This window comes from Danio rerio, chromosome 19, assembly GCF_052040795.2.
Source record: "Danio rerio strain M-AB ecotype USA chromosome 19, GRCz13ab, whole genome shotgun sequence".
Classification (NCBI taxonomy): Eukaryota; Metazoa; Chordata; class Actinopteri; order Cypriniformes; family Danionidae; genus Danio; species Danio rerio.
In genome coordinates, this window is record NC_141039.2 from 13800962 (window position 1) to 13812061 (window position 11100).

The following is an 11100-nucleotide window of genomic DNA, read 5'->3' on the forward strand; positions in this document are numbered from 1 at the left end:
GTAGCTCCGCAGAAAGAAAGATGGTTCGTTTTGTCGCGCGCACGTGACAGGTACCCCCTGCAGTGAGCTATGGAAGTAAATTGCGCATGCGCCAGAAGCTTATAAGGCGCATGCGCCAACAAGAAGGGCACGCATCAACGCAAAACTAAGAATTTTGTATTAGTTCAACGAAATATTTTAAGTTTTTCACATTGAAGCACCATATTTGTTGAACAAACTAACTATTATTTGTCAGCATTTCAAATGAAAATATTTAAATTCAGTTAACTTATTAATCTTTGTTCAGAGGACTTTTTGAAAGTTGGCGTTTTTACAGTGTAAGTACTTCGAACTAAAATCCAATGTCATTTTTTGAGTGCATTAAGGCAATTAATGTTCCAGTTATTTGGGCAATTGGCCTTTAATTTTGATTAAATTAACTAATTTACACCAATTGTTTAAAGTACACACACACTGTTAGGGTTATAATTAAGGCTTTTGATAACTTTCTTATTGGTCAACTCAGCTTCTAGCAGGGTTACAAGACCACCCTTATAAAACCTGGTGACTAAGGGCGTACTCACACTATGCTATCCGAACCGTGCCTAGGCTCATTTCCTGTATCGTTTGAGAAGTGTGAGTGCTCTGAATCGGGCTCAGGCATGGTTCACTTGGCCGGCCCTGGCCCGGTTGGATGAGGTGTGCCTGAGCGAGGTTCACTTGGGTTTTGGCACGGTACGGTCCGTTTGATATGGATTATTTAATCATTCTTACTGTTGAGTGAACGCAAACTGTCGTAGTTTATTAAAGATGAAACCCCTCACTGCACGACAGCTGCACACCTTTAGCAAACCTCCTAATTCCTGCAGCACGAGGACTTTATGATTGTTTATGAGCGTCAAAAGTGGCAGATCTGTTTGGCAAAATATTTGAAAGTGTGTCACTGCACTTCAAATGACTTAATATAACTAAAGAAATCTCCACTGTGCTGAGCGAGAGTGCTTCTTACTGAACAGCGCAGCGTCGATGACGTAAGCGTGCCCAGGCCCGAATGTAATGTGAATGCGTGCCGTCGGGGGAGACGGGATGGGGGACAAGTGTGCTTTGGCCAGGTACAATCCAACTGTACATAGTGTGAGTATGGGTTAAGGTCGCAGCCCTGAGAACACCCAGAGGAGACTAGAAGAAGAGAACCGACACAGACCACAAGAGGAAAAAGTTGTTCTGTTCCAGCTTAGGACAGGTTCTCTTCACGTCCAGAGACTGAAAGCTGACACAATAATGGGTTAAAAAAAATGGCAAAAATGGGTTATCTGTACAGCTCAGACATTCCATACAGCTCATACCTTCTTTCTTTCTTTCTTTTCCGTCGAGTGTCTAGTAAAGTTTAGTGCGCTGCTAAACCAGAAGTCAACACGACTAGTCCTTTTGCTACCTCAAAAACTTGAAACGACAGACTCTACCTCTCTCCAAGCCTCACAGAACAAAGAGCCAACCACCAGCTAACCACGTGGAAACATTAGCTCAACGGAGGGTGCTCACTGCAGAGCCATTTGAGGAGAGCTGAGATCCAGAGAGGTGGAGCATGAGCTGTCGCTCCTCCTCCTGTAAGCTGTTTTAATGCGTACACCAACCCCACCCCTAACCCTACCCCCAGTGACATCACTCGTACAAGAAGTACAAAAAAGGTGGAGCTCAAGCTTAAGCTCCCCCTCGCTGGAGCTCAGCTCTCCTCAAATGGCTCTGCAGCGAGCACCACTTGGCTCAACGAGGGAGTTTCTTCACATCACACAAGGTACGCAAGTAATGCCTCCAGATTAGCACTGAACTGGTGTCAATTAAATGTAACCCTAAAGAAACTACAGAAGGGTTAAATTGATCCTTTTTGATTTGCTTGGTTTGCTTGGTTTGGTCTTAAAAAATTCTCATCATTACCAGATTCTCAAACTCTTATTTTTCTTGGTTTACTCTTCTCTACAACCTGTATAAATGTGTGTTTGTGTTAGGTGTTAGTCTCTGTTAGATTAGTCAGTCAAGTTTAATGTTGTTTAAAGAGAGGTGTCTATTCATATTTATGAATCTAATGTATTAAACTAAAATCTAGTTACCCTGCTTAAACATAAATGGGTTTTTATTTTTGATAGCAATAGCCTTTGATATGTATCCTTTTTTTAAATCAGTGACTGACGGCTGGATAAATTCGCTTTTGAACATTCTTTTAAAAAGCAACTTCATATTGACTTTCCAAATAGCTTAAGGTAGCTCTTGTTTGAATACAATGCTAGTGATTGTGCTGTTGTTTGGTCTTCATGTCTTTAAATGTGCTTGTTTTGAATTGCACAAAAGCTCAGTATAATACACTACAGATCCTTTAAAACAAGAGATAAATCCTTTGATATTTTGCAAGCTTTCGCCAGTTTGATGTTTTAATTTATTATTTAAAACTTCAGATGACACTTCTTAATAATATACTCAAAACTAAAACAAATGAACTTTACTATTTCTACTGTTGACAGGGAATAAATAGCAAGCTATAATTATACATTACAATGAATCATGTTTTAATCTTGCATTGTTTTGACAAAATGTGTCAAATTGAAATATATGCAAACAAAGTCCCCAAACATGTTATTTGCATCCAAACCACTGCTCTATCCATACTTACCCTTCAAGACTATAATTGCAAACTTATTTTGACAACAATACTTTGCTTGAGAACAGCTGGACTACAATGGTCTGCAGTTAGACCAGGAGTATCAAACTCATTTTCACTGAGGGCTACTTTTTAACATAGTGTTAAATAACTGTCTCTTTATTACATTATAATTTATTGTAATAACAAATACATGCATGCATTTGCATTAATATAAAATATATGCTTTTTGGTAGTACCAAGAATATCGAAGTCTACTAAAGGAGGTCAAGTCGTCTCATTTATGGTTCCTAAACTCTAGAATAGCCTTCCTGATAATGTCCTAGGCCCAGACACACTCTCTCAGTACAAAACTAGATTTAAGATCTACCTTTTTAGTGAAGTGTACACACTATGTATTACATAAGTTTCCGGAGCAGATGTTATGGTGTTCAGGGAGTAGTGGAGAGCATGAGACTGATTCCTGAAAGACCCCAGTGACATACAAATCTTCACATTGATCCTGGAGCCAGCTTGAACACTCGCCGATGACGTACTCACATCTGCAGCTTCTCCACTATGAACATCCAACATTTTCCAGCCTTAGCCACCTAAACTGCAGCTCTACACAAGACACCTGGCCAGAGGAAAAATGGCTGTACCCAATTGAGCCTGGTTTCTCTCAAGGATTTTTTTTCCTTTTTGTTAGTTTTTTCCTAGTTTTGTTCCTTTCCACTATCACCATTGGCTTGCTTGGTTTGAGACTCGTGGAGCTGTGCATTGATGGATTTGCTCTTCAGTGTTTGGACTTTCAGCAGTGAAATTTAAACCACACTGAACTAAACTAAACTGAACTTCTACTCTGAAAACTACAAGAATATCCAAGTTAAGCTGCTTTGACACAATCGACATTGTAAAAGCACTATATAAATAAACATAAATTGAATGGAATTTAATTTAATGTTCTGGGTCAATTGAACATGAATCCTTTTATCAGGTTGACTCGGATAACAAGTCACCAAGTTTTCCAAAATTTGTCAAATTTTGAGAGAAGCAGAACTATGGAACAACAAATTTAAGCTGCTAATAAGCGACAAAAGGGATATTTACAAATATCAAACCAATTCTGCTTTGTTTGAAAGCTAGTTTTGTTTGTTTATGTACGGTGGCCGGGAAGTGCAAAACAACATTACAAAGTTTAAAACACTTTTACAAAGCTCAAGACAAATTTACATTTTGAAAAACATTTTTACTTATCATCAGACACAATTACATAGGAAAAACAATTTTACAAAGGACGAAACAAATTTACATTTTAGAAAACAAATTAACAAGATGCAAAACACTTTTACAAATCCCGAAACAAATTTACAATTACAGATTCCCTACGGAAAGGGAATGTACCACACCCCGGAAGTGACGTAGAATGTACCACACACCGGTATTGACCCGGAATGTAACACACACTGTGTGACTTTGTAGACAGGTTTCCACAAGTCTACAACTATAAAAATCATGGTTTGACTAACTGCGATAAAAAAAAATTAGAGCTATTCTGAGAAAATATCAACGTGAGAGTGCATAAAAACATGGAAATGCAAGTCCATGGAAACATTTAAGTCGAAACAGATAAGTCGGTTGATACTCGTGTAGAACCTTTAAACTTGGGTTCGAATCCCGTTGATGACATGTCAATTATAATTATTTCTTTAGATTAATTTTGGTTTATGCTGTTCTGCCACACAAATATTTAATCAACAATGATACACTGACACCAAGTAATAAGAATCTTTATTCGGTATGGGCATGTTTTGATGCTGTGAAAAAGTGACGAATCTGCCAATCTGCAAACGTGGATAGTTTGCACATCTGAAAAGGGGCCTCAGTTAACACGGACACCAGTTAAACCATAACACAGGCTTCCTTCAGTTTACCGTTAAGAGTCCTCAAGCAGAGGTTTACACCGTGTAGACTTGACATCATGTTCATGATTACAGCGTACCGAGGGGATCTCGTAAAAATATTGAACACATTGATGCAGCATGTCTGGCACAAGGTCTGGCGTTTCCGTCTGGTCCGCGTCCTTTATAAACTCTAAACACCGACCACACGCAAAGCAAAACCGTGTTAAGTTGCACATGTGTTTGCCACAAAACGGGCAAAACAACCCTCGACCGCAGTCCATGTTCGGTCACCATAAACTTTGTTTACGCCATGTACTCGGCGCGTTCATAGGGGCGACCTAGGCAGCCGCCTAGGGCAGCAGTATAGAGAGGGCGGCGTCCGCAACACCCCCCTACCACCCGCGTCCTCAGTTATGTCCGCGACACCTCCCTCACCACCCGCGTCCTCAGATATATTTGCGCATAGGTGACAGAATAGAGAGGGCAGCGTCAGCGACACATCTCTCTCTCCCTCCCTCAGCACCCACGCGTCCTCAGTTATATCCGCGCATAGGGCAGCAGAATAGAGGTCCGCGACACCCGCGCGTCCTCAGTTATTTCCGCGCATAGGGCGGCAGAATAAAGGTTCACGACACCTCACTTCATTTTCATAACCGCTCACCAGCAACAACAACAACGTTCCCCCGCGTCACTACCGGTGTGTGGTACATTCTACGTCACTTCCGGGGTGTGGTACATTCCCTTTCCGTAGGAAATCTGTAATTGTAAATTTGTTTCGGGATTTGTAAAAGTGTTTTGCGTCATGTTAATTTGTTTTCTAAAATGTAAATTTGTTTCGTCCTTGGTAAAATTGTTTTTCCTATTAAATTTTGTCTGATGATAGGTAAACATGTTTGTCAAAATGTAAATTTGTCTCGAGCTTTGTTAAAATGTTTCAAACTTTGTAATGTTGTTTTGCACTTTCCGGCCATCGTAGTTTATTTATTACCACATCAGCAACGTATGGTTATTTCATGGCAAGATCAGTATTTATAAAACCATATTACATATTAATAACAACTTCATAATTCAATGAGAAATTATACAAAACACGCATTCATTCATTTTCTTTTTGGCTTAGTCCCTTTATTAATCTGGGGTTGCCACAGCGGGATGAACTGTCAATTTATCCAGAACATTTTTAACGCAGCAGATGCCCTTCCTGCATTGGGAAATACCCACACACTCTTGCACACACTTACATACACTACGGCCAATTTAGCTTATCCAATTCACCTGTACTGCATGTCTTTAAACTGTGGGGGAAACCAGAGCACCCGAAGTAATCCAACGCGAACATGGGGGAAAATTTATACAAAACAACACATAAAATTAAATGCTTAAAGCTTTAAGATTTTACAATTCGATACGATGAATAATTTAAATTTTCCCCCAAAGGGATACATTTAAAAAAACATCCATCAAAGTGTTCTCAGTATAAAAATGTTGCCTAGTCATCTTTAAAATATGGTTATCTTATGGTAAGATCAATATGTTTCCTAGAGATGGATTGCGGCTGGAAGGGCATGCGCTGCGTAAAAATGTGCTGGATAAGTTGGCGGTTCATTCCGCTGTGGCGACCCCGGATTAATAAAGAGACTAAGCTGAGAAGAAAATAAATGAATGAAGATCAATATGAATCAAAAAATCATAATACATAATAATTACAACTTCATAATTCAATAAGAAATGATACAAATCAACACTTTTTTATTTTTATTTCAAACATTATGATTTTCCATTTGATATGATGAACCAGGCCCATATCCAGGAGGGGTTCAGGTGGTTCAAAATACCCTAACACTGACAAAGTATAGAATTTGGCTTTTTCATGTGCTTGTTTGTCCCATTTTTGACTTCTATGCCATCATGAATTGTGAAAATTACCAATAAAAGAAAGCTTTTAGACAAATAAAAATTTTAATTATTCAAGTAGCCAAATTCTGACTAAGGAAAGTTGAATGAGTTGAATGAACAGTATTTAAAAATAAGTATTTTTATATTTCTTAATTTCATAACATTTATAAAACTGTAATAGTATACAGATTAAATGCAAAGTTGTCACTTCATAATAAAATTATATGGTAAGCACAGTAGGAAATATTTTAAGTACATCAAAAAGTGTGGTTATAAGCACCATCTGACAAGCTAACAAAGTTAAATGCCTAAAATGTCACAAAAATGCAGTATTTAGGCCTTGCATGAGGCAAATAACTGCATAAAGAACCACCCCTTTCAGTTCTTTCAAGGTGAAACATTTTAAAAACATCCATCCAGTGTCAAAATCTTGCCTAGTCATCTTTAAAAATTCACATTCTTACAAAAAATGTTTTATGATGAGAAAGGCTTAACAGTGGTTACATGTTGACTTTGCAGTTGGACACTGAGCAGATTGCTGGGTTTCATGCTAGTTAATTAAGGATTTTTCAGCAAGGTTAAACACACAGACCTTTTAAATCATGTCTGGAAAATACCTAAAAAACACAATCTCAAGCTGCTTCCATGAACATAAGTACTTCAGTGTGCTTTATCGTCTTCCATTGTGTCTACATTAGAATTCAGTAGCACAGTGTTGAAATACGGTTCAGCGGCAGATTCACAGCATGAACTTGCTGTCAACATCAGATCGCTGACTGACTTGAGCAACGTTTTCAGTGAGAATATATCAGAAAGGATTATGTCTCATATTTCTGTCCCCAGTCATTTGTAAATTAATAATTCTTTTATGTCCTTTAATCATGCTGAATAACGAGAAGCAGTTTCTCAGTCAGTAAAACAGTCCAATCAATATTGACACATAGTGAACAAACAGTGCTGAATGAAGTGGATACTAACAAACCAAATAAAAGGTTACTTTATGAGGTAACTTATTCTGCTGAACCTGCATGCGGCCTTCGACTTTGTCGACTTCAAGAAACTCCTCACTGCCTTTTCTGACTTGGGCATCACAGGTATAGGACTTAAACGGTTCATACCTCACAGACACTTCTTTCAAGATCTTGGAGAAGAAAGGTGTCTAAGTTACATCAGTTAATCACTGTGGGCCTCGAGGATCAGTGCTTGATCCTACTCTTTTCTTCATAAATATATCTTAATTTAGCACAGTCAAAAAAGGCACATAGATTTTGCCAAGAAAAACATCATTTGTTGATTGTTGAATGATATTAATCTTCACAGCAAACTTAAACAATAAAAAAATAAAAAAATAAATAAATATAAATATATTTTGGGTCTTTTTTTGGTATTGTTTTCTAGACAAGATAAACCTTATTTAGATAAAAGTTATTTAGATAAAAAAAGATCAAAGTTATTTATAAAGATATTATAATTACATTATTATAGTTTATTTAAAATTAAATGATTGTTTGCACTTTAAAACAAGATAAATGATCTAAACGTATTTAAACCCACTGGTAGAATTTTCCTTCTTTTTTAAAGAAAAGCCTAACCTTCTCTTATTTCTGAAAATAAAATAATATTACAGCTTCTTGAGCTAGAGCTTCTTGATTTCAAATTTTTTTTTTAACGTTTAGACAAAAAGTAAGTAGGAAAACATATTTTGCAGAGTTGTCTCTATCTTTACCACTCAACCTAAACCTAAACAAACCATATCCCTAACATGCATCAGAGAAAACTTGCAAAATAAATAGAAATGATAGGAGAATAATAATGTTGTAGAAGGCCTAAAATTTTTTTAAAGGCTCACCCAAAACTGAAAATTCAGTCATCTTAACCTTCGACTTATCACAAACCTATTTAACTTTCTTTCTTGTTTCGAGAGTTCTGTTTAGCCATTGAATCATTGACAATTTGTTGTCCCTTCAAAACACAGGTGATCCTGAACGGTTGAAACATTTTTCTAGTGGGTTTTTTAATAAGCGTAACTGTTAAATGCTAGACATACTTGAAAATAAAAACTTCTCTCTGTTTTATTTGAGTCTAAACTGAATTTAAGTGAAGTTTATTTTGAGAGGATCACATGCTTATTGAATACAGATGATCATTAGCCAGTTCACGATTCACCAATCAGACGATTACTAAGCCACTATAAATCCCCTAAGTTCCATATCACAGCAATCTTAGTTTTGACGACTCCCCCTTTCCACGCCTTCTTCTCCTTCACCTTTCCTAGATGAATGACACGGTGGCCCAGTGGTTAGCACTGTTGCATCACAGCAAAAAATAAATAAAAATCACTGGTTTTAGTCCTTACCAAGCCAACCCACTTTTCTTTGCAGAGTTTACACGTTCTCCCCGCACCTGCATGGATTTCCTTCGGGTCCCCCAGTTTCCTCCCACCATCCAAAAATCATGCAACTTAAGTTAATTGACTAATCTAAATCAGCACCAATGGCATGCTCCTAGTAAGTAGTTATCTTTTTTATAGCAATCCCTATCTGTTTATTAGCCACTATAGCAGGCGAGTTTTGAGATCTACCCGAGCACAGACTTCCCATTTCCCCTTAATTAGGCAATTGATTGAAATAGTACGAACTAGTGGTTTGCTTGTAAAATGACTTCTTTTCAGTGAGTCGTCAGTTATTATGCAGTGTTTGGCAGTAATACCTTGCAATGTGATGCATGCAATATGACATTTACATTTGCATACATTCAGTTAATTGGTGCCTTTAAATGTATGCTTCACAACTACTGTAGTTTTAAAGCAAAGCCTTCAAAATGACTAACCTGACAGTGTGTTATGACTGTATCTCGACAAAACTTTTCAGATCAGATTTCAGGACATCATAAACATCTTGTCTACAACTAATTCAAGTAGATGACTGTGTTTTTTATTTGTTTGTAGATACATATTAAATACTTTACAACATTTTTTTTCCTTTTTAGCCAACTGCCAAAGTGCCTGCACAGCACGTAGGTTATCATGTATCTTTGCTGCCTTCAAAAATCAACAAGGCATTTTAGAAGATGGGATTTTACGGACAAATTAGACATGGCTTTGCTTTGATGCTTCCTATACCTCCAGATCCACTCTGAGAAGGCTGTATTTTCAGGTTTTGTACATGGTGAGTGACACATCGTATAGAATCTGTAATTACGTGTGACGCACAAACTAGACAGACTGACTCGCTGCTCCATAGGAGCATTGGTTCCTGCTGTAAATCGATCTTCTCAGCCTGACGCTAATGCTCATAATTGTTTGTTGAGAAGGTGAAGGGGTGGGAAAAGTGCTAGTTTATGTCTTTTAAGTGTATCCGGATCAGTTGATTTGTTTGGCCAGCTGTGGGGGTGCAAAATGATTAGTCAGCCGTGGGTATTGACAGTCACATCTTCAACCAGGGTGAAATCGATTCTTGTCGCATTTCCAGGCTGAAATCTTTCACAATAAATCAATGAGAAAGATGGAGTGTATGCCGGGCAGACAGATGAAATAACAGTTTCGTGGGTTATGGGTCAGCTGTGACATTCTTTGAAATTGTTTAGAAATTCTTTGCCGACTTGAGCTCAAAGAGAGGCTGATTCAGTCAAGTGATGTAGAATTGACTGATCTCCAAAGAATTTAGCTTGTTTGCTAACTGTAAAGTAAAAACATGAATGCAACCATTTCATTCATACTTGCAAGCTGTGATTCAGTGGAAGATTAAGCTGGTCCAAATAAAATATTTTTTCTTTAATAACAACCAGCCTGCAAATAATGTGTTATATATATGTACATTTAGCAATTATCAGTAAAATAACAAAAACACAACACTCGGTTGGGGCTACACTACTGTGAATGATTTTCACAGCCTTGTCTTTATGTAGTTAAAAATGTTTCACTCTGACGTCAATTTAAAATGTCCTGGAATTTGTTTTAAAAATGACTTGTTTAAATGACTCAGAGTTGACTTTTTCTTTTGATAGACAATAACTATACATGGTGGACGTTCAGATTTAAAACTCTCAGGATATTTTAATTTACTTAGAGCTGTTTTTCATACTGTATAGACGGTTATTTAAAAAAATCCCAACCCAGGCTCATTCTGAAAATGCAGTCATGTCGACATTTCTGGAGACCGTGAAATACGTCCTGGAAGGTATGTATTTTTGCAGTTTTTTTTTTCCCGAATCCGCGAGAGGCCGCTGTGTGCGCTATTTTGTATCTCAAATGTCTCTTGTGAGTGCCATTCGCGCCCGCTCTGTTCTCACGTGTACCCACCAGAGGCTGCTGTCTGCGACTGGCCAATCAGCTGACCCACCCTCCTCCTTCCCTAAACCCAACCAATTTTACCGATTGACCCACCCACCCACTTACTTCCCTACACCCAACCAACAATTTAGAAAAGCCGTCCAGAAAAAGAAAAACCCTCATCTGACTGTTTACCATGATTTCGGATTTCACCACATTTTCACCCTGTTATGAAATTATTTTTTGGATTCTGTTTTGTCTTACCTGATTTCTGAAACCGCGCTTCCCCAGACTCGAAACCGGTCGCCGTAGTCAACTCCTTCTCTCTCCATCTGAAGTCTGCCGACGTACGCGAGCTGACTGGACAAACTGGTTGCAGCGGGAAAGCCGTCCACACGGAGGTAAGCGGTCAGCCGGTA